Source organism: Piliocolobus tephrosceles, chromosome 5 (assembly GCF_002776525.5).
Source record: "Piliocolobus tephrosceles isolate RC106 chromosome 5, ASM277652v3, whole genome shotgun sequence".
Classification (NCBI taxonomy): Eukaryota; Metazoa; Chordata; class Mammalia; order Primates; family Cercopithecidae; genus Piliocolobus; species Piliocolobus tephrosceles.
The window spans coordinates 21,481,302-21,503,926 of NC_045438.1; the positions used below are offsets into that span (position 1 = coordinate 21,481,302).

The 22,625-nt window shown below is 39.9% G+C and overlaps 1 protein-coding gene across 5 annotated transcripts in view; it reads left to right on the forward strand.

Moving 5' to 3' along the window:
* The first annotated feature begins 481 nt into the window (after window positions 1–481).
* Window positions 482–22,625, forward strand: part of PKIB (cAMP-dependent protein kinase inhibitor beta) — a 136,366-nt gene continuing 114,222 nt past the window's right edge. For 3 of the 5 annotated variants that reach the window (XM_023230643.1, XM_023230642.3, XM_023230639.1), the window contains exon 1: window positions 20,689–21,039. The gene's annotated coding sequence lies outside the window, so the exon portion shown is untranslated. Of the gene's footprint in view, window positions 563–20,688; window positions 21,040–22,625 lie in introns of those variants that run through there. The other 2 variants (XM_023230640.2, XM_023230644.2) reach the window with 1 other exon arrangement.

Below are 22,625 nucleotides of genomic sequence, written 5' to 3' on the forward strand. Positions count from 1 at the left end.
CTAAAACTAAAAGGGACCAGAGATAATTTTAATTTCTTTTCTCTCTCACTGGAATAGAGGTCTCACAAGGTCACAGGTTCAGTGCTAAAGAAGAGGAAATTTAAAAACAGGGTAAAAATTGATATAGTTTTCTTTTTGGTCTTTAATAAGTATTAAATTCAACAGTCTAAAGCTAAAGAAACGTTAAGTCTATAGAAGTAAAATTAATTGTGTAAGTGAACACTGCAAATTAGAGAAAAAAGAATAATTAAAATCTAATTTCTTTACTTCTGGTCCAATGTTCTTTCCATGCCACTATCCTGCTTCCTCCAAGCATTTTGTTACAAAATTTTTTAAAATGTGAAAAAATATATTTTCTTGAATTATCCAGAACAGTTATTCCTAATGTTTTTGGAGTGTTATTACTTACATGTTATGTTAATTATGCTGAGTCCTTGTAAAACGTATGTATAATTTGTTTTTCTCTTTCTCTATCTCTTAGGTTTTTCTTTCATTTAAAGATGGCACATTCTAAAATTAATTTGATTTTGAGATTTGAGAACTTACGTATTTCCAATGGAAGGTAACATCTTTTTGGTAGTGATCACTTTTTGTCATGTTTATGTGCCTAGCAGCTAGTAGAATGCCTGGTGCATAATACACATTCCCAGAACTGAATTAAACAAGTTGATACAATTGACGTGTTTTGTGAAATCTTGATTTAAAAATCACCTACTCAGAGAATGCTTCAAGTTTCCACTTTGTATGGGTAGACATTGTCTAAATTGAAAGTAAACTGTGATCTATTGAACCAAGGATGGCATTATCAAACTTATTTATGGTCCTGTCCTGGTTAGGTTTTTCATTATTTGTGTTGTGATTGTTAAATGCAGTCTTGATACCATCATGTGATTTTTCTCATTTTAATAAAACTGTATTTTCTATAATTTATTCCCATCTGTCCTTTCAGCTGACTGATAATTCCACGTTACAAATTACATTGTATTTTGATACATGTTTTTGTCCTCATCTAGTCCTTTTGCCTTTGATGCTACTACAACTTCAAAGAGAGCTTAAATAAATGAAGAGAATGTATAGGCTAAGTGCTAAAGGGGAGAAATCTTGAAAAACCTTGATAAAAAAAATGGTTATATTTTTCTCTTCTGTCTTTACTGAGTATTAAATTCACCAAAGTCTCTTTTTGAGAAAGTCCTTTACGTATACTTCTCCTCTACTGACCCTTTCTTTATTCAGCATGTTTGTGTACTCCTTATAATTGATGATACAGCAGTGGAAAGGGCTTATATTTAGGCAGACAATGGAGCAGATGAGTCTGAAACAGAATTTGGGAAGCTAGGAATCTGGAGAACATGAGAAACAACTCTGAGAACTTTCTCAGTACTGGGCACAGCATTTCCAGGAAATTACGGTTTTAGGGCCACAGAAAATATATGAAACACCCATTATAACAAATTTCCCTCTGCCTCCACCTGGGTGGGGTGGTAGGAGGGAGCAACAACTTCACTCCAGTATGTAGTGTTTGCAGAGAAGGTGTACCAAACAGCTTCTTTATTCAAACAAAACACACTAAATAAGCAATGTGTTTATTTTTTGTAGTTTTTAAAAAATCACACATTTTGCAGTCTATGTATATTTATATAAATATCTGTTTATACCTTGCTTTGTTTTCAGATATTATTTCTTGTGAATTCCTTATGGAAACATTGTAGACTCTTACATATGCCTTGTATATTCTTGTTCAGTGAATGAATAACTTAAGAATAGAAATATGTCATGTAGATATATAAATTTCTGAGAAATAAAATCTAGCCCTATCTCCTAATTATTGCAGACAAAGAAACAGAAACTTGGAGAAGCTGCACAACTTCTAATTAGCAGCAGAAAGGGTTAGTCTCAGTTTCTTTTGATTCCCTCTGCAGTGTGTTTTCCATCAGAAAAATACTGCTGCTGCCAAACTGATAGATTTCCTATAACTCTTGACTACAGGATTAGTCAAGAGGTTGTTACTTTAGTGCTGAGCCTTTATGACCTAATAACTTCCCAGCACAAGAATATCTCTTTAACTAAGATGTATGCCATGACCTAGAAATTTTACTTCTCAATATCTACCCTAGAGTAACACATGTTTATAAGGATTCATAAAAAAGGATGTTGCAGCTATGTTTGTAATAATAAAGTCCTGGAGAGAAATTAAATGCTTCTGTATAGGGGAATGGTTAAATAAATCTTAATATTTTTATGCAATGAAATACTATGCAACAATTTAAAAGAATGAGTGATACCTATATTTGGCAAAAACAGCTGAATTCTAGAATGTTGTATTACAGTGTGTAAAACACATAGCCATGTAAAAAGCAGTATTAGATAATATATCTGGATCCATGTGTGTGTGCAAAAGCATTAGCAAAGGGTGGGAATTAAATATGTTAAACAGTGATAGAGATAGTCACCTATGGGGATGGTGGGACTAAAAGTTGAAGGTGGCTATCAAAGGTGATTTGATTTCATCTCCATGTCTTAAATTTGTAAAAAAAAAAAAAAAGGTATTTATAAATGTATCAGTGTAATGTAAAAACAAGTTGGTTAAAGCACATTATCCAATAAAAGCTTAATATGTCCCTGTTTTGACATGATCTTAGACTAGGGGCTGGGAGAGAATATGCAGATGTGGGAGAGGAGGTGGTCATTCTGGGTCAGCTCATGTTTCACAAAGCAGAAAAATAAGTTATTGATATTGCATTATTACAGGACAAAGAAAATAGCAAAGAATAAGGGGTCAGCAATGAAAGAAGACAGTAAAGGGACTCATGTTTTTATTAACAGAGCCAATTTAGTCAATAACAGGATACCAATTTTCTTCAAGTCCAAATAAGTGGTCATCAAATATTTGCTATGCGTAGTCTCTGATAAAGTTCAGAATTTTCAGTCTTTAGTTATTCTGAAGTATATTATCTTTTGATGCTCTGTACATAATCATAATGTATGTTTTGACATTAATAGAAATCAGAAAAAAAACGAGTAAAAATGAGGACAGAACAAAAGGGGGATTTTAAACATACACTTTTGGGAAAATGGTAAAGTATTCAGAAATGCCAAATTATTGGTAAGGATGAGTGGTATCTGATTAAAATATTATCTTTCTAAGCTCTGAGTCTGCTGCAGGCAAACATGTCATTTTGAAATGATGCCTTATTTATAGGAAGAAGAGCTTCATGAATAGCTATTTTACATAAAAATCCTTCACAGTGAAACTTTGTGAGGTTTATTTATGGGAAGCTATATAGTGCAGAGGTTAAGACCACAGGCTTAGGGCTCAGATGTATCTAAATTTTGAAACCTGGTTCCACCATTTACAGATTTTAAGATCTTGGGTAAGTTACTCTATCTGTACCTCAGTTTACTCTTTTATTAAAGACAATTATACTGTATACCTCACAGATTGCTTTAAGGAGGTAATAAATGAGGTATTGAAAGGAAAGCACTTAGCTCTGCAAGTGTTCAGTAAGCTACAGAAGTTACTTTTTTCTCCCTCCAGTGGAAGTGTATAAATGTAGGCAGACTGTGAAATGATAGCCTTTTATTAGTGTTTTGCAAAACAAAGTGTAGATTATTTAGCTCTTTAGTTAACTTGGTGAATACACACACCAAAGATATGAGAATTTTATCTCCATAGTGGATTTTTCAAGTTTAGATAAGGGCAGAACGATCAGATATTTCTCTTGGTCTAGCATGCCCCAGAAAAAAGGGAGAGTCGGAGCAAAGCCAGGGAGTGGTTGGAGATAAAGGTGATGGTGGGGAGGGGATGCAATCTTAGCGTGCTGTCCACAGGGCTGCCCTCTGCCCACAAACGGTAATGACTTCTGTTGGCAAAGATTTGGGAGAAAAGGGATTAAGATAAAAGTGTAGAGCACGTCTGCCAATGCTAAATCATTCCACAGTTTTGTGGTTCTTTTAGAAATGCCCCTTGCCTATCATGGAGTATCTTTCACGAGTTTTGCCAAAACAACAACAACAACAACAACAACAAAAAACCCTGATTTCAGACATCTGGACAGGTTGTAGTTTATCCACCTATTAACGTTATCTCTAAGTTAGGAAATTCCGCAGGCTCCAGCTTTTCCTTATTAAAAAATTCTATAGCAAGGAAGGTCTCTCCTTCATCTAATTCCTATCTCTCAATACACACACACACACACACACACACACACACACACCACATACACACATGTTTTCCCAGATTAAACAAACGTTTTCTAACTATATGCCTTTCCTATGAATAACTGAAGGGCTCCTGGAAGTTATTGATTTTCAGTATTTTTTGCATTGACATACTGATTTTCTCTTCTTCCTTTACTAAAATGGATAATATCTATTCATCATTCTTTACATAACACCCCATAGATTTGAACGTCTAAGTCAATTGTCAAGGTGTTAGTTGAAATCCAAGTCAATAACCCATTATTTCGTTTTGTCCTTTTTAAATGAGTTAAATTACATCTTTGCTCTTATCATTTTCATTCATTTAGCCAATGAGATTATTGTGGTATATTAGACTTCATTCAGTAGAATAGTATTATTCTAATTCAATACATTAGTATGATACTGAGCCAAATATAAGCATCTTTCATTTACTGTATAAATGTAACCCTTCAGATAAAAATCTGGTTCAAATTGATCAACTATATATGGTTTGCATTTTTGTATGTATGTATGTATTTATGTATTTATTATTTTCATTTTTTTTAGACACAATCTCACTCTGTTGCCCAGGATGGAGTGCAGTGGTATGATCATGGCTCACTGCAGCCTGGACTTGCTGGACTTAAGCAATCCTCCCACTTCAGCCACCCTCGTAGCTGGAATTATAGGAATTACAGGTGTGTGTCACCATGCCTGGCTAGTTTTTTTGTTTGTTTGTTTATCATTCGTATATAAAGTTTAAAAAGCAAAAGGAACTATTTGGTTATTAATGTCCTTAACTGGGATTCAACACATGATACTGAAAATGCTAACTTGCTGTGCAGTCTCTTTTCCCTTTTTTTTTTTTTTTTTTTAACCTGAATTTTCCTTTTCCTGAACTTAATGGAGTGAATTAGTGGTTAATTTCAGGAAACACAGCTGAAGTGGTTGGTACACCTATTTGATTCCCCTTATACATTAAAAAATAAATCCAATTAAAGAATTGTATTTTAGATACATAATCTTTTAGAATAATAAATTTATTTTGGAAGCTGGCAGGGCATCATTTACATATAGGATAAATAATAAATTATAAATTCTAAATATTTTGCAAATTGCTTCCTGTAAAATGCAACAGGAGATGGATGGACTGAGTAACATACTTTCTGGATCTAAATTTCCATTATTACAACTGTGGTTTTAAACAACTGTATGCAACCTTTCCAACAGAAAAATGAAAACTGTTTCATCTTAAGTTAGGGTTGAGTAAATTCTGAAAAATTTTAATCTTTAAAAGAATCATGAAGAAGTTGCATTTTGAATATTGTCTAGCCATATACGGTGTCTGATAATTCACAGTCAAGAGATCAGGAACACGTTTTCAGGAAAGAAAAATCCCTGCTTTCTTGAATGGTGTCCCACATCACTTCTCTCACCCACCTGAAACTTTGTCTAAAATTACATTTGTCATCACAGAAATCAGATAAACTTAAACACTAAGATTATTGTGCAAAGATGAAAGCCATTGCCTTTTTTAGAGTAAAAGAAGCACAGTTTATCTAGAGTAAAACCTCAAGAGATTAGCCACTGAGTTAAGGATGCAAGTACAGCAGTGCTTTTCAAACTGTAATGGGTTTACAAACCAAATAGTAATCTTGTGAAATGCAGATTGTGATTTGGTAGTTCTGAGATGGGGTCTGAGATCTTACATTTCTAACAAGCTCCCGGTAGTACCAATTCTACTGGTTCGGGGTCTCATGTAACAATAATGTACATAACTCTAATATTTGGGGTCAAGTAACATTAACATTTTTGATATTAAATTTACAAATGTTAGAGGTCACTGGCTTTCCTAAACATTCACAGACTAAAGTATTAATGGTTAAGGTGTGTGGTATCAAGCTACTATTTTCAGCCATTGTCGGGGAAAACCCTACCTCTGATATTCAATGTGGGTTCTTTTCTATTTCCCCAAGCATTGGCTGGTCTGAGAAATAAAGGGAAAGAGTACAAGAGAGAGAAATTTTATAGCTGGGTGTCCAGGGGAGACATCACATGTCAGCAGGTTCTATGATGCTCCCTGAGGCGTAAAACCAGCAAGTTTTTATTAGTGATTTTCAAAAGGGGAGGGAGTATACAAATAGGGTGTGGGTCACAGAGATCATAAGCTTTACAAGGTAATAAAATATGACAAAGCAAATGGAGGCAGGGCGAGATCACAAGACCATAGGACAGGGCAAAATTAAAATTGCTAATGAAGTTTCGGGCATGCATTGTCATTGATAACATCTTATCAGGAGACAGGGTTTGAGAGCAGACAACCTGTCTGACCAAAATTTATTAGGCGGGAATATCCTTGTCCTAATAAGCCTGGGAGTGCTACAGGAGACCGGGGCTTATTTCATCACCTCAACTTCTACTGTAAAATACAGCTGTCCCCAAAGCAGCCATTTCAGAGGCCTACCCTCAGGGGCCATTCTCTTTCTCAGGGATGTTCCCTGCTGAGAAAAAAAATTCAGCGATATTTCTCCTATTTGCTTTTGAAAGAAGAGAAATATGGCTCTGTTCTGCCTGGCTCACTGGCAGTCAGAGTTTAAGGTTATCTCCCTTGTTCCCTGAACATTGCTGTTAACCTGTTCTTTTTTCAGGGTGCCCAGATTTCATATTGTTCAAACACACATGCTCTGCAAACAATTTGTGCAGTTAACACAATCATCACAGGGTCCATCACATCCTCCTCAGCTTATCAAGATGATGGGATTAAGAGATTAAAGTAAAGATAAGCATAGGAAATCACAAGGGTATTGACTGGGGAAGTGATAAGTGTCCATGAAATCTTCACAATTTATGTTCAGAGATTGCAGTAAAGACAGGCGTAAGACATTATAAAAGTATTAATTTGGGGAACTAATAAATGTCCATGAAATCTTCACAATTTATGTTCTTCTGCCATGGCTTCAGCCGGTCCCTCTGTTCAGGGTCCCTGACTTCCTGCAACAAGTCATAAATTGTCCCTTTACTGAAACAATTTGTTTACTGGAATGAAACTAAATCTGATACATCAGGCCAACTGTGTCTACAGATCTGTGGACATAGGTTTCGGAAAAAAGAGAGAATTTATTTATGTACCTGTGCTTTTTAACTTTCTTTATTTTGGATGCTCCAGATGACCCAATACAATCCAGGGGCAGGGGCAGAAAAAAGTTGGCTGCAGCAAGTTTGTATGCTTTTTATTTTTTTGAAACAAATTTATATAGACTGTTTATAGATAAATATTATAGAAATATTTAGTGGGGAAATGGAGACATTCATTAATAAGGAACCATGAAGTCATTAGGTTAATGTAAAAGCTGAGAAGATTATCACTCAGAACTGACAAATATTTTTTATTTGTCCCTCTCCTTGAGATGTAGCCTCAGCATTGCTTTTGATAACGACTTTATCACATGAATTCTAGAGCATGACTCAAAAGCTGATCCCTTGTTGACAATGAATAATTTGTAAACATAATATTCATGATTGTTAAAGCTTTTCAAAGGCAATATAGATGAGATTTCAATACAATCCTAGTTAAGACTGATTTCATTCAAATCTAATGTAAAAGCCCTACTTAATTTTATAGAGTAATGATAATATTAATTACAGTTTTATCTGAAAATTTAGACATAAAAAGTTAAGGACACAAAAGTTGTCAGGAATGGAGTTGAGAATAGGCTGATTATCTCAGACCTGCGTCCTCTGAATGGATCGTCCTCCCCAAGCCACTGACTCAAATGTTAATCTCTTTTGGCAACACCCTCACAGATACACCCAGGTTCAATACTTTGTATCCTTCAATCCAATCAAGTTGACACTCAGTATTAACCATCACAAGTCTACCCCTTGCCAACTTGAACCCATACAAATCTCCTGAGATTGTACATAATCTTCAAATAAAGACAACAATGAGGTCATAATTATGCCTAATATAATACAACTATCCTTTGTACAACTAGAAATGCACAAATCCCCAACCCAAATGCTATTACATAAAGTTAACAATACTTAAATGCTGATGTGAAGTCAATAAATCTTATGTTACGTGATAAAGGAGAAAGGAAATAAAATGAAGACTTTTGTTTGTTTGTTTGTTTTGTTGGAGTCTTGCTCTGTCACCAGGCTGGAGTGCAGTGATGTGATCTCTGCTCACTGCAACCTCCACTTCCTGAGTTCAAGTGATTCTTATGCCTCAGCCTCCCGAGTAGCTGGGATTACAGGCGTGTGCCACCAGGCCCAGCTAATTTTTGTATTTTTAGTAGAGATGGGATTTCACCATGTTGGCCAGGATGGTCTCAATCTCTTGACCTTGTGATCTGCCTGCCTCGGCCTCCCAAAGTGCTGGGATTACAGGCGTGAGTCACTGTGCCCGGCCAAGACATTTTCTTACTACAAGTGTATACATGCACAAACATGTTTTTAACAAAAGAAGAAGGAAACACTCATGACAATTATAGTCCTCATTTCTGCAGCTGGTCACGTGGTCATAGCTGGTATTGATGACTACCTTCTTCTACTATCCATTCTGTATTCCCTTTACCTTCAGCAAATATCTCAGCAAGTCGTGGTTTTTTTCCTGATGGAGAGACCCAAACCTTCATTCCTGAAGGGTCTGGACCATTTGTAGTCCTGCCTGGATTGGGCTGTTGTAGTTTCCCATTGACCTTAATAACAGGGCATGGTTATATTGAGTCTCCCTAATGGATCTCCTGTATTCCATGCATACATTTCTTTACCTTGGTTATGGAGTAGATGACTGATTTCATTTATAGCCCAAGTCAATCACCACAGCCAACACTGCAACAAGTCAACCTAGCCTGTTGAGTTAAGCGTAGGAGAAACCCTAAGTGTCCAGGTGGCAACCTTAACTTCCAGTTTAATGGGATTGTTGTTGCGTCTCCTGGTGGCAGCATTCTTCCCTCTGCAACTAAGACCTCTAGGCCAGCAGAATGTAGTGTTGTGGGAACAGGAAGCAAAAATTTTGGTAGTGGATCACTAGGGGTGATGGTGAGTGGTGCCACTTCCACTTCCACCCCTTCATTCCTGAACCTGTGAACTCTGGCTATGGGAGGAAACAATACCATATATTGGACACTGATTCAGAGCATACATGGCCTTCTGGACTCCCCAGCGAAGTATTGTCACCTAATTGGCATTGTAATGGTGACTTCAAAAGACCATTCCACCGTTCTATCAATGCAGCTGCTTCAGGATGATGGGGAACATGGTAAAACCAATGAATTCCATGAGCATAAGCCCACTGCTGCATTTCTCTAGCTGTAAAGTGAGTGCCTTGGTCAGAGGCAATGCTGTGTGGAATATCATGACAGTGGATAAGGCATTCTGGAAGTCCATGGATGGTAGTCGTGGCAGAAGCATTGTGTGCAGGAGAGGTAAACTCATATCCGGAGTAAGTGTCTATTCCAGTGAGGACAAACCTCTGCCCTTTCCATGATGGACGAGGTCCAATATAACAAACCTGCCACCAGGTAGCTGGCTGATCACCCTGAGGAATGGCGCCATATCGAGCGCTCAGTATTGGTGTCTGCTGCTGGCAAATTGGGCACTCGGCAGTGACCATAATCAGGTCAGCCTTGGTGAGTGGAAGTCCATGTTGCTGAGTCGATGTGTAACCTCCATCCCTGCCTTCATGGCCACTTGGTTCGTGGGCGTATTGGATGATGACAGGGATAGCTGGTGAAAGAGGCTGAGTGGTGTCCATAGAACAGGTCATCCTATCCATTTGATTATTAAACTCCTCCTCCGCTGAGGTTACCCATTGGTGAGCACTCACATGGGATACAAATATCTTCATAGTTTTTGACCACTCAGAGAGGTCCATCCACATACCTCTTCCCCAAGTTTCTTTGTTAGCAATTTTCCAATCACACTTCTTTCAAGTCCCTGAACATCCAGCCAAACCACTGGCCACAGCCCATGAATCAGCATATAAACACACATCTGGCCACTTCCATGCAAAGTGCACACCCAAGTGCACTGCTTGACTTTCTGCCCACTGGGAAGATTTCCCTTCACTGCTGTCCTTCAGGGATGTCCTAGAAAAGGGCTGTACTGCTGCAGCTGTCCACTTATGGGTGGTGGACCATGCAGAACCACCTGTGAACCAGGCCCTAGTCTTCTCTTCCTCTGTCAACTGATCATTGGGAACTCCCCATGAGGCCATCAGTGCAGGCTGGGGGAGAGAAGGTAGGGTGGCAGGAGTGGAGACCATGGGCATTTGAGCCACTTCCTCATGTAACTTACTTGTGCCTTCAGGACCTGCCCAAGCCCATCATGTATAGACCACTTCCATTTGATGATGGAATGCTGCTGTGCATGACCCATGTTATGGCTAGATGGGTCAGAAAGCACCCAGTTCATGATAGGCAGTTCAAGTCACGTGGTGACTACATGACCCATAGTCAAATGTTCAGTTTCCACCAAAGTCCAGTAACAGGCCAAGAACTCTCTCTCAAAAGGAGACTAGTTATCTGCAGAAGATGGCAGGGCCTTGCTCCAAAATCCTGGAGGCCTTCACTGTGATTCACCTATGGGAGCCTGCTAAAGACTCCAAACAGCTTCTCTATTTCCCATTGACACCTCAAGCACTATTGGATCTGTCGGGTCATATGGCCCAAGTGGCAGAGCAGTTTGCACCGCAGCCTGGGCCTGTTACAGAGCCTTCTCCTGTTCTGGATCCCACTCAAAACTGGCAGCCTTTTGGGTGACTTGATAAATGGACTGTGGTAATACACCCAAATGAGGAATGTGTTGATTCCAAAGTCCAGATAGGCCTATTAGGTGTTGTGCCTTTCTTGGTTGTAGGAGGGGTCAAATGCAGCTACTTATTCTTCACCTTAGAAGGAATATCTCAACAGACCCCATACCACTGGATCCCCAGAAATTTTACTGAGGTAGAATGTCCCTGAATTTTAGTAAGATTTATTTCCCACCCTCTAGCATGGAAATGTCTCACCAATAAGTCCAATGCATTTGCTACTTCTTGCTCACTGGATCCAATGAGCATATTATAATCAATGTAATGGCCCAGTGTAATATCTTGCAGAATAAAAAGCAATCAAGGTCTCTCCAAATAAGATTATGACACAAAGCCAGAGAGTTGATATACCCCTAAGTTGGGACAGTAAAGATATATTGCTGGCCTTGCCAACTGAAGGCAAATTGCTGCTGGTGGACCTTATGGACAGGAATTGAGATAAAGGGATTTGCCAAGTCAATGGCTGCATACAAGGTACCAGGAGATGTGTTTATTTGCTCAACGAATGAAACTATATGTGGTACAGCAGCTGCAATATGGAGTCACCACTTGGTCAAGCTTACAATAATCCACTGCCATTCTTCAAGATCCATCTATCTTCTGCACAGGCCAAAAGGAAAAGCTGAATGGGGATGTGGTGGGAATCACTACACCTGCATCTTTCAAGTCCTCGATGGTGGCACTAATCTCTGCAATACCTCCAGGGATGCAATATTGCTTTTGGTTTACTATTTTTCTAGGTAAAGGCAGCTCTAATGGCTTCCATTTGGTCTTCCCACCCTAATAGCCCTCACCCTACCAGTCAGGGAGCCAATGTGGGAGTTCTGCCAGTTGCAATTATACATTCTGGCACTGGGGAAATGACCACAGAATGAGTCTGGGGACCCACTGTAAGCTGGACCTGAGCTAAAACTCCATTAATTAACTGACCTCTGTAAGCCACTACTTTGACTAGAGGATCATAACGATGTTTTGGGTCCCCTGGAATCAACATCAGCTCAGAGCCAGTGTCCAGTAGTCCCCAAAATGTCTGATCATTTCCCTTTCCCCATTGCACAGTTACCCTGGTAAAAGGCTGGAGGTCTCCTTGGGGAAGGAGGGGAGAAAGATTCACTGCAAAAATTGTCAGTAATGTAGTGGGGTCCTTCCTCAAGGGCACCCAGCCTCCCCTTTAATCAAGGGGTTCTGGATCTGTATACTGGCTCAAGTCTGGAAATTGATTGAGGAGCTGTGAAACTCTATTCTATAATTCAAATTAGTCTTTTGTCCATTCCATCTAGAAATTTTCTGTTTGTATAATCATATTAAGCAGCCAACTCCAGAAACCCCAAAACCAATGAAAGAACTCCATCATTAATATTCTGTTCCTCTAGAACCACTCTTGGTACCAAAATCTGTATTAGGGTTCTCTTAGAGGGACAGAACTAGTAGGATATGTGTATATGTATATGTATATGTATATGTATATGTATATGTATATGTATATCTATCTATTTATCTATCTCTGTATAAAGGGGAGTTTATTAAGTATTAACTTACATGATCGCAAGGTCCCACAATAAGCTGCCTGCAAGCTGAGGATCAAGGAGAGCCAGTATGAGTCCCAAAACTGAAGAATTTAGAGTCCAATGTTCAAGGACCAGAAGCATCCAGCATGGGAGAAAGATGTAGGCTGGGAGGCTAGGCCTATCTCTCCTTTTCACTTTTTTCTGCCTGCTTTATATTTGCTGGCAGCTGATGAGATTGTGCCCATCAGATTAAGGTTGGGTCTGCCTTTCTCAGCCCACTGACTCAACTGTTAATCTCTTTTGGCAACACCCTTGCAGACACACCCAGTATAAATACTTTGTATCCTTCAATCCAATTCAGTTGACACTCAGTATTAACTATCACAGACTGGGAAGAAACCACCTGAGGGAGCACAGGGAACAACAAGCAAAGAGCACAAAGAGCTGGGAGTAGGTCTCGTTCCCTGTGGCAAAAGTGGAAAACCTTATAATTCAAGAGACATCAGATAGAGTATTCAAAAAGTCATTACCTCAGAAGGGGGGCAAAATAAGCCCTAGATGAATGACTTCTTTCTAACACTACCTCACAAAACTTAGTAGACAGACTTAGAAAGATAGTCATTTCAGGTAACATAACTACGACCAACACCAACATTAAGGAATACTGATAGAAAAACAAAAATATCTATCACCCACCATAAATGATGAAATCACGATGTCTGGAATCTAATAAAAAATGAGTAGGCATGCAGGGAAGCAGGAAATATAACCCATAATGAAGAGAAAAAGTAATTAATCGTAACAAATTCCAAATTGACACAGATAATAGAATTAATATATGAGGACATTATGAAAGTTATAGTAACTATATCTCATATGCTCATGAAAATTGAGGAAAGATTGAGCTTGTAAATTAGAGATATAGAAGATATGAAAAAAACCAGATCATCAAATTTCTAGAGTTTAAAAATAGAATATATGAGATAATGAATGCATTGTATAAACTAACAGTAGGTTAAATATGACAGAGTAAAAACAAAATCAGTGAGCTATAAGGCCTAGCAACAGAACCATGAAAAATAAAACATAGGCCGGGCGCGGTGGCTCAAGCCTGTAATCCCAGCACTTTGGGAGGCCGAGACGGGCGGATCACAAGGTCAGGAGATCGAGACCATCCTGGCTAACACGGTGAAACCCCGTCTCTACTAAAATACAAAAAACTAGCCGGGCGAGGTGGCGGGCGCCTGTAGTCCCAGCTACTCGGGAGGCTGAGGCAGGAGAATGGCGTGAACCCGGGAGGCGGGGCTTGCAGTGAGCCGAGATCGGGCCACTGCACTCCAGCCTGGGAGATAGAGCCAGACTCCCTCTCAAAAAAAAAAAAAAGAAAAAGAAAAAGAAAACATAGAGAGAAAAAGGGCCCCAGAAAACATCAATGATCTGTGGGACAACTTCGAGCAGCCCAAGCACATGTAGAATTAGAGTCCCCAAAGGAGATGGGGAGAATGAATAATTATATGAAAAAATGAATGAAATGTTTCCAACCCAAGAAGGTCAATAGGTCTCAAGTTTGTCAAGAAAATTTTATCAAGGATATAACAATAAAATGACTTAAAATTATTAATAAAGAAAAAACTTCAAAAGAAGTTAGAGAAAAAAAGTTTGTACACGGGACAAAGTTAAGCAACTTCTTTAAAGTGTTGAGAAAATAACCTCTCACCCTAGAATTCTATATCAATGTCTTCCTTATTACTCAAGAAAAAGGATCTTCCTCAAGTACTACTGACCCTTGACCAACACAGATTTGAACTGCGTGGGTCCACTTATCTGTAGAGTTTCTTCCAACTCTGCCACCTCTGAGACGTCAAGACCAACCCCTCCTCTTCCTCTTCCTCTTCCTCCTACTCAGTCTAATCAACATGAAGATGATGAGGACAAAGACCTTTATAATGATAAACTTCCACTTAATACATAGTATATATATTGTCTCTTCCGTATGACGTTCTTACTAACATTTTCTTTTGTCTAGCTTACTTTATCATAAGAATACAGTATGTAGTACATATAACATACAAAATATGTGTCAATCAACTGTTTATGTTATCAATAAGGCTTCTGGACAACAGTAGCTATTAGTAGTTGTGTTCTCCGGGGGTCAAAAGTTAAATGAGGATTTTCAGCAGGCGAGGGTTCAGTGCCCTTAACCCAGTGTTGTTTAAGGGTCACCTGTAGTTTGGAATCAATTAGGAAAGCATGGAGTCCTCCCTTTTCTTTCCTTCCTAGCTTTTCCCTTCCTTTTTTTTTTTTTTAATCAATACAACGTTGGGAAAAAGATTTATTTTATGCATATCTATTAATTGGTAGTTCTGAAGTCTGGTTTGTAAAGGAAGATGTTTACTCCAAGGTATCATAGTGGTGCTTCAACTCAAACCACTGGAAATTATTATCTGACATTATTATCTCCCTAAGATTCTTTTCTGTGATGTAAATTACTCTGCTTCACCTTCCCACAGCTGAACCCAAATAGTGTTGCACAAGAAGCTACTGATAGAGTCAGTGTGGCTTTAAAACCACTTAGGACTCATAGAAGAAGCTCAAGTGGTTGGGAATGGGAAGATGCAGAAAGGAGACAAGCTTTGTTTTCTTCAGAATTTTGTCCATAGAGCTGCAGCTAATGAGAATCATAAGGTGCATCTTAGCCTCGAGGTTCTGAGAAATGTTGAAGCCAGAGATTATATTTCAACTGTTGAGATGCTTTAAGGAATACAACTTTTGTTGTTATTTACTTTGGGTTAATTAGCTAATGTTAATTTTTATAGCTTTTCTAACTCCTGTAGAGTATAAGGGAAATTCCTTACCAAAAAAGACAAAAAAAAACTAACAAAAAGTTCTGTATCAATACGGTTAAGTTGGCTGAGCGCAGTGGCACATGCTTGTAATCCCAGCACTTTGAGAGGCTGAGGCGGGAGGATTGTCTGAGGTGGGAGGATCGTCTGAGGCCAGGAGTTAGAGACCAGTCTGGCCAATGCAGCAAAACCCCATCTCCAGTGAAAATACGCAAAAAAAAAAAAAAAAAAAAAAATTAGCCGGGTGTGGTGGTGCACACCTGTAGTCCCAGCTACTCGAGAGGCTGAGGCAGGAGAATTGCTTAAACCCGGGAGACAGAGGTTTCAGTGAGCCGAGATCACACCAGGGCACGCCAGCCTGGGTGACAGAGCAAGACTGTGTCTCAACAACAACAACAAAAAATAGGATTAATTTTACATTTTTGGTTCCTAAGCAAACTTTTGAAAGAGACTAACTTTTAAATCCAATTCACCAGGAACATTTCAAAAGCTTCTCTTTTAAAGACTCCATCCACCCCATCTCTGAACAGTGATACAGGAATTATGGTTAAATTGGAGTTTATCTAAATTAAAAAGACCTAATTCATTTTATAAGATAATTTAACATTCATTATATTTATCTAGTTACTCAGTAATTTGGGATCATAATAAATAATATCTATTATGAATAATACAAATGTCATAATGATACTCCTTACTGGAGTTGTGATAAAATGTATATTTTCCAATTTAATAAGAGAAGGCATGAGAGACATCAGGATTTCCCATGTTAGAAGTTGTGAATTCATGTTTTAATTATGATGAGCATCTGATCTTAGATCTAACCCAATCTTAGATCTTATGAATTTGTGCACAGAAGCAATTCACATAAAAGTATATTGAAGACTTTTGAACATTTCTTTTTTTTCTTTTTTTCCAAGAGGAGGAGTGGAGAATCCAACTTCCTCAGTTCTTTGTAACCACACTTCTCACTGTCCCAGTTACATGACTTCTCAGTGCTTTTTGTCCCCAAGACAGATAGCTACTCTCAGGGGTGTAAAGACTCTGGGCATCTCTAATCTTCTGATTTTCATATGTGTTAAATGTCAGAGTTTGAGAGCTTTAGAAACATCGATAAGGTTCATATTATTGTAGTTATGTTTGCCAAATAGACATGAAGAGCTATCATGCCAGTGTCATCCAGTCTTGCTATTCCTCTGGCCTCCATAGACTTGGCTACAGTGGACTCTAAAAAGACATGTCCGTAACCTAACCTCTGGTACCTGTGAATGTGACTTTATTTGGAAAAAAAGATCTTCAAAGATTCAATTAAGGTAAGGATTTCCAGAGGAGATCATCCTGGATGAACTGGGTGGACGCCAAATCCAGTGACAAGTGTCCTTATAAGAACAGGAGAATACCAATGCCGACAGTAGAGAAGAAACACAGGGAAGATGTGAAGATGGATGCAGAAATTAGAGTTATGCAACTATAAGCCAAAGATAATCAAGGATTGCCTGTGGCCATTAAAAGCTAGAAGAGGGCTGGGCATGGTGGCCCACGCTTGTAATCCCAGCACTTTGGGAGGCTGAGGCAGGCAGATCACCTGAGGTCAGGAGTCCAAGACCAGTCTGGCCAACGTGGTGAAATTCTGTCTCTAATACAAAAATTAGCTGGGTGTGGTGGCACGTGCCTATAATCTCTGCTACTCAGGAGGCTGAGGCAGGGGAATCACTTGAACCCACGAGGCAGAGGTCCCAGTGAGCTGAGATCGCGCCATTGCACTCCAGCCTGGGTGACAAAGTGAGACTCTGTTTAAAAAAAAAAAAAAGCTAGAAGAGACAAAAGAAGATTCTCCCACTAGTCTTCACAGGAAGTGTTACCCTGCCAACACTTTGACTTCAGACTTCTGGCTTCCAGAACTGTAAGAGAATAAATTCCTTCTGACATAGGTCAGCAAATTTGTGGTAATTTTTAATGGCAGCCCTAAAAAAACTAATCCACTAGCAAATGAAAACATGGACTGGGCTGATGGTAACTACTGTCCACTTCTTCTGCCCAGGTGTCAGCCAGCCGGGCCCTAAAGAGACGTGAAAACTAGATCTCACTTGAAACCTTGCAGCCACATCCTTCTCCCTGCAACTCTTGGTCTCCCCTCAAAATACAAACTTCTACATTTAGTCTTTCCCGAACTTCAATCCCCAGAAGGTAAATACTGATTCTTGTTTCACCCATGCAAGAATTTCTCCTTTCTTCCACACATCATTGGTTACATAATTTGCTGGGCTCAATGAAAGATGAAAATGTAAGTCCCCTTGGTAAAAAAAAAAAAAAAAAAATTAAAAAGTATATATATTTTTAATATTTCAAGGCAGGGACAGGAGAGTAGTAAACATTGCATGAGGCCTTCTTAAAAGTAGATGTTGAGCAAGGCACGTGGCTTATGTCTGTAATCCAAACACTGCGGAAGGCCAAGGCAGGTGGATCGCTTGAGCCCAGGAGTTCAAGGCCAGCCTGACCAACATAGAAAAACTCTCTCTCTACAAAAAAAACACAAAAGTTAGCCAGGTGTGGTGATGTGTGCCTGTAGTCCCAGCTACTGTGGAGGCTAAGGTGGGAAGATTGCTTGAGCCTGGGGACTGGGTCTGGAGTGAGCCGAGATTGGGCCACTGCATTCCAGCCTGGGTGACAGAGTCAGACCCTGTCTCAAAAACAAACAACACGTAGATCCCTGCTCAACTGAACAGGTAGTAGACCCATGAAGCCAGCCCTACCTCCCACCTCTTAACTACTCTGAGCTTGTAGAGTCCTCATTTAATATTGAAAAATACCACTACCCTCATAAACTATTCACACAATGCTTTCTCTATTTTCTGGCATTAAGTGGAAATAAGCTTTCTTCTAAGAATAATTTCCCCTAGATGTCCCTTTGATGTAGACTGTTCATTATTTCACATTCTAGGGTCACAGGGGCAGTGTTGGGATCCTTTTAGCACCCCCAGTATTGCTTCTGAAGTCTTAATTGTCTCTTTCACCAGTCCTTGATCTACTTAGGCTTTTCCTCCCTGGATATGCACCTTCTGCCCCAACATTGCATAGTCATCCTCTCAGTTCTGGATCAGTCCACTACATTCATGGAAGTGTTTGTTATCAGATTCACTCTTTTTTTTATTCTGGTATTACTATTGGTGGCTTCAATGTCCATATAGTTTCTTCAATACCTTAGTCCCTAATGTCTTGATCTTCACTCTATGTTAGCCAACCCCACCCTTAGCTCCTCCATAAACTACCTATCTTTGTACTTCTAAAACTTCAAAGAAAACAATCCTACTTCCTGACTACAACTTATCTTCCTATCTCTCTCATTTGACGTGGATTTGTACTTGGACTCCTTGGACTCCTCCTTCTTCTCCCTTCTTTGTCCTCACTTATTTTCCTACTTAGTCTGGTTAACCTTAAAACACTCTTTTAAAAATAGTACCCAAGCTTGCTCCTTGTCTTTTCATCACTTCACTTGGCACAATTCCAAAGCTGCATTAAACGTTCTGCATTTAAAGTCATGTATTTGACACAAATTCACATGATGGTGTGGAATTACTGCTACCACCAATTCTTGGACTCAAAAACTCCTCTTTGCACTTATGGTCAGGTTCTGTCTAGCATTCCCAAACACAACTACTGCAAACCTTCCACATGTTCTCCTTACTTTCCTAGTAGAAATGAGAGGCCATCAAAATTTTTAAATCTAAATAGACAAAAGCGTTCTATAAATAGTGTTCTCATAAGTCATTATTTGGTCTTAAGTGTGGAAACAAGGTTAATATTTACTCATTTCAAAACTGCCTGTGAAGTACCTACTTTGTGAAGGTATAATTCTAGGTGTTGAGGATGTGGCCTTCCTGGGCTATACATTCCAGTGGTTCTGATGATTTCATACGTAGGTTAAAAGCTTAGCAGTGAGGTCTAGTGGTTTTATCACATTGATCCCAAAATACAGATTTTACAAAGCAAATTTTTCAAGTATAGGAAATACACTTGCAAGATCATAAAAATCCAATCATGATACCATAATTCATAAGTTCAAACATTTTAGTATCACTCTGTCATAGTATCTCTAAAATAAACATTAGAATAATTTGCCCTAGATAATAAAAGTATATGTTATTATATAATACAATAATAACAGGCCTTAAAAATATGCCAAATAATAAGTTTTAAAGTTACACTAATGATATAAATAACTCTCAATCTCTTTGATTAATGCTTGTGTAATCACACAAGTAACTACGTTTTTATTAGGCTGGGGCAGAAGTGACTGCAGTTTTTGCAAGTACTTTTTTGCAATTACTTTTGCACTAACCTAATAAAAAACAAAATGTGCCTACATCACAATTTAGAAAAATCACAAGCTTTATTAACAGAGTATAATTTAAGGAAGTCAATCAATCTTGAAAGCAGAAAGACCTAAGTTCAAAACTGATTTGGAATCTTCTCAGCTATTTAGCCTTGTTCAAAGTATCTAACCTTGCTGAACCTCAGTTTACTATCTGAAAATAGAGAAAATTATTACTATATTGTGGAGGTATAAATACTGAATAATTTAAAGAGCTTAATTGTACTACCATTAGCACCCACTGAAAAAAATATTTGTCTGATTCTATTTTCATGTTTCCATATTTAGGCTTTTGCCTAAAAAGGGAATTTGGAAGTGGTCATTGGCAGATGTCATAGGCTTTGGTGGCAAGTCAGAGCATAGCATGAATGAAAAAATTAGTAAAGACTAGAGATTAGAGAAGACTGTGAGTACTAATTAAGGGTTTCGAGAAACCAGAGGAGATTTTAAGACTTCAGTGAGAAACCACTTTCTCAAGAAGCAGAGAAATTAATTTTATCAGCAGCATTGTCGTCCATGTAATATGGCTTTTAAAAAGCACAAGGAGACCTTAGTAGTAAAACTTTATTTTTCTTAGTGAGAACCTGAAAGTGAAACTTGATATACATTATTTTCTGCTTTTATTGCACAAAAAGTTGTTTCCATTGCATATCGATTCCCGATCTGTTAAAAAACTCGAAGACCCAGATTCTGGGCGTAGATAAGAAGCCTGTGTACCTTCCTGCCTTCTCCATACAGCCAGCATTAGATCAAAGGGCAATCTTGATGGCACCTGGAGCACAAACCCTGCTCGGGGCGCGTACAACCGGCGGGACAGAAAACACGATGCGACGTCAGAAAGCAGGAAGGGAATTGAAATTCCCGCAGTCACGTCACAGAAATCTCAGCAGAACCTCACCATCGCCCAAAGGAACTGGGAGTGGCGAGCGGTGAGGACGCGGGTTGTGTGACGATCACCGATAATTAGTTGGTGGTTAACGCGCAAGTAGAAAAAAGAGCTCGCCCCAGGCTGCCAGCAGAAAAGAGCCGCCGTGGCACGTGCCCCGGGGAGTGCCGCGGTGGCCGAGTTTGCACGCAGAGCCGGACACCGCCTGGGGAGCAGCGCTAGTAGCCTGGGGGCGGGACGCGGCGGCCGCTCCCTCCGCCCCCTAGTAGCCGCCACCGCCTGGCTGCGCCCCAGCCCAGTAGCTCAGACGCGACTGCATCCCCGGGACCATAGAGGCTGCAGAGAGCTAGAACCCGAGTCGCGGCTCCGGGCCGCAGAGCGCTGGGCGAGCGCGAGCGCCAGGGCACCGGCAGGGCGGGCAGCTGCGCTCGCGGCTGGTACGTACCTTGTGGAGCGGGCGCGTGAGTGGGTGTCGCTGTGCGAGGAGGGAGGCGAGGGACTTGGGGAGTCGGGGGAGACTGACCCAGGGAAGATGTGGTAAGTGCAACTTTCCCATTTTCTGCCCTGCCGGCACAAGTATGGGGGGAGTTCAAAGCAGATGCCTCTTTTGCTTGGGTGACCCGACCCCATCGTTTAATTCACAAGCCAGGGTACTTAGAGAGTGAAAAGGACGCTCACGTCAACAGGCTTGACGTGGGAGGTCTGTCACCTGCCTTTTGCCCACTCTGCCCCGCAGGAGGTCATTGATGACCTCCTGTCACAAGTCGCTGAGCCTTTCGCCTCTCGCGCCAGCAATGCCAAGTCTTTCCCTGGGCGGTGCTTCCCAAGCCCCAGGTAGTTGCGAGCGGCCGCGGGGTTAGCAGACACCCGAGTTCTAACCCGCTCGGCCAGCGTCCTGCTGTGTGGCTTTAGCCAAGTCACCTCACCTCACTGGCCTACGTCCATTCTTTGGATAAAATATGGAGGTGGGTAAACCGAGTAAACTCAAGGGTCCCCCGTAGCTATTGGATTTTCCCTGCTCCTAGGACCCCGGCAGGCCGTGGGGAAGGACACGAGTGCCAGGTGGTCGCAGGACTGAGGGAGCGAAGGGCCTGGGTCCCGGCTGGTGCTGATGCTAGTGTTGCTCAGCCCCTTGGGGAAATTCCTGAAGGTGCCTTCCGGAGGCAAATGACCCTACCTTGCAGCAGGTCCCTTCCGTGGGAGCTGAGAGGGCCAGGTCAGACCGGTCTTGGTAGAGCTCCCCCGAGGAACGCAGCCAAGGGAACTCAGATCCTTTAGAAAAGTGCGTGTGTGAGCTAGGCATGTGGGAGACACTAAAACAAACAACAAACAAACAACAAAACACCCTGCAGGTGGTAGTGTTATTAGCTGGAGGCTGTGCAGGACTGGAAAGTGGAGATTTGAGGCGGATGATCACTTAAACGTTCACCTAGAAAAAAAATTTAAAAACAAAACTCTTTTGTCAATGGTTTGCATACTGAAAGGTATTTGATTAGAAGTACTGCGAGTATTTCATTTCTCTTCATGTACAGATAGATTTCAAAATTCATCTGTCCACTTTATCTCTTCACAAGATGCCTTCCTTCTTACTGGCATTGCCACACATTCAAAAAAGAAAAATCCTCCTGGGATTTAATATTTAAAAAGCTCAGCATTTGGATTATTAAAATGAGAACTGATGAGCATAGTGCTCACAGAAAATGGGGTAGATTATGGATCAAGGTTGGTTAAACCAACAGTTTGTAAACCTTGTTTCCTGTTAGTGTGCCAGGTGCTGGTCAATGCCCCCCTAGTGACACCATCTCAAGAGATCATTTGCTGAAAACAGAGTTTTGGCAGTTAAAAGGATTCGATTTTGAAGGAAAGTATAGTTTTGGAAAGGAAATCTTTTGGAAAACGTTTTTAGTAATGGACTTTTCAATCTTATCTTTACCACAACTTTCTTCAATAAAATATCAAAGACTAATGGACCACAATATGCAGAATATTTTTAAATGTGTCAAATTTCATTTTTGTTAAAGAG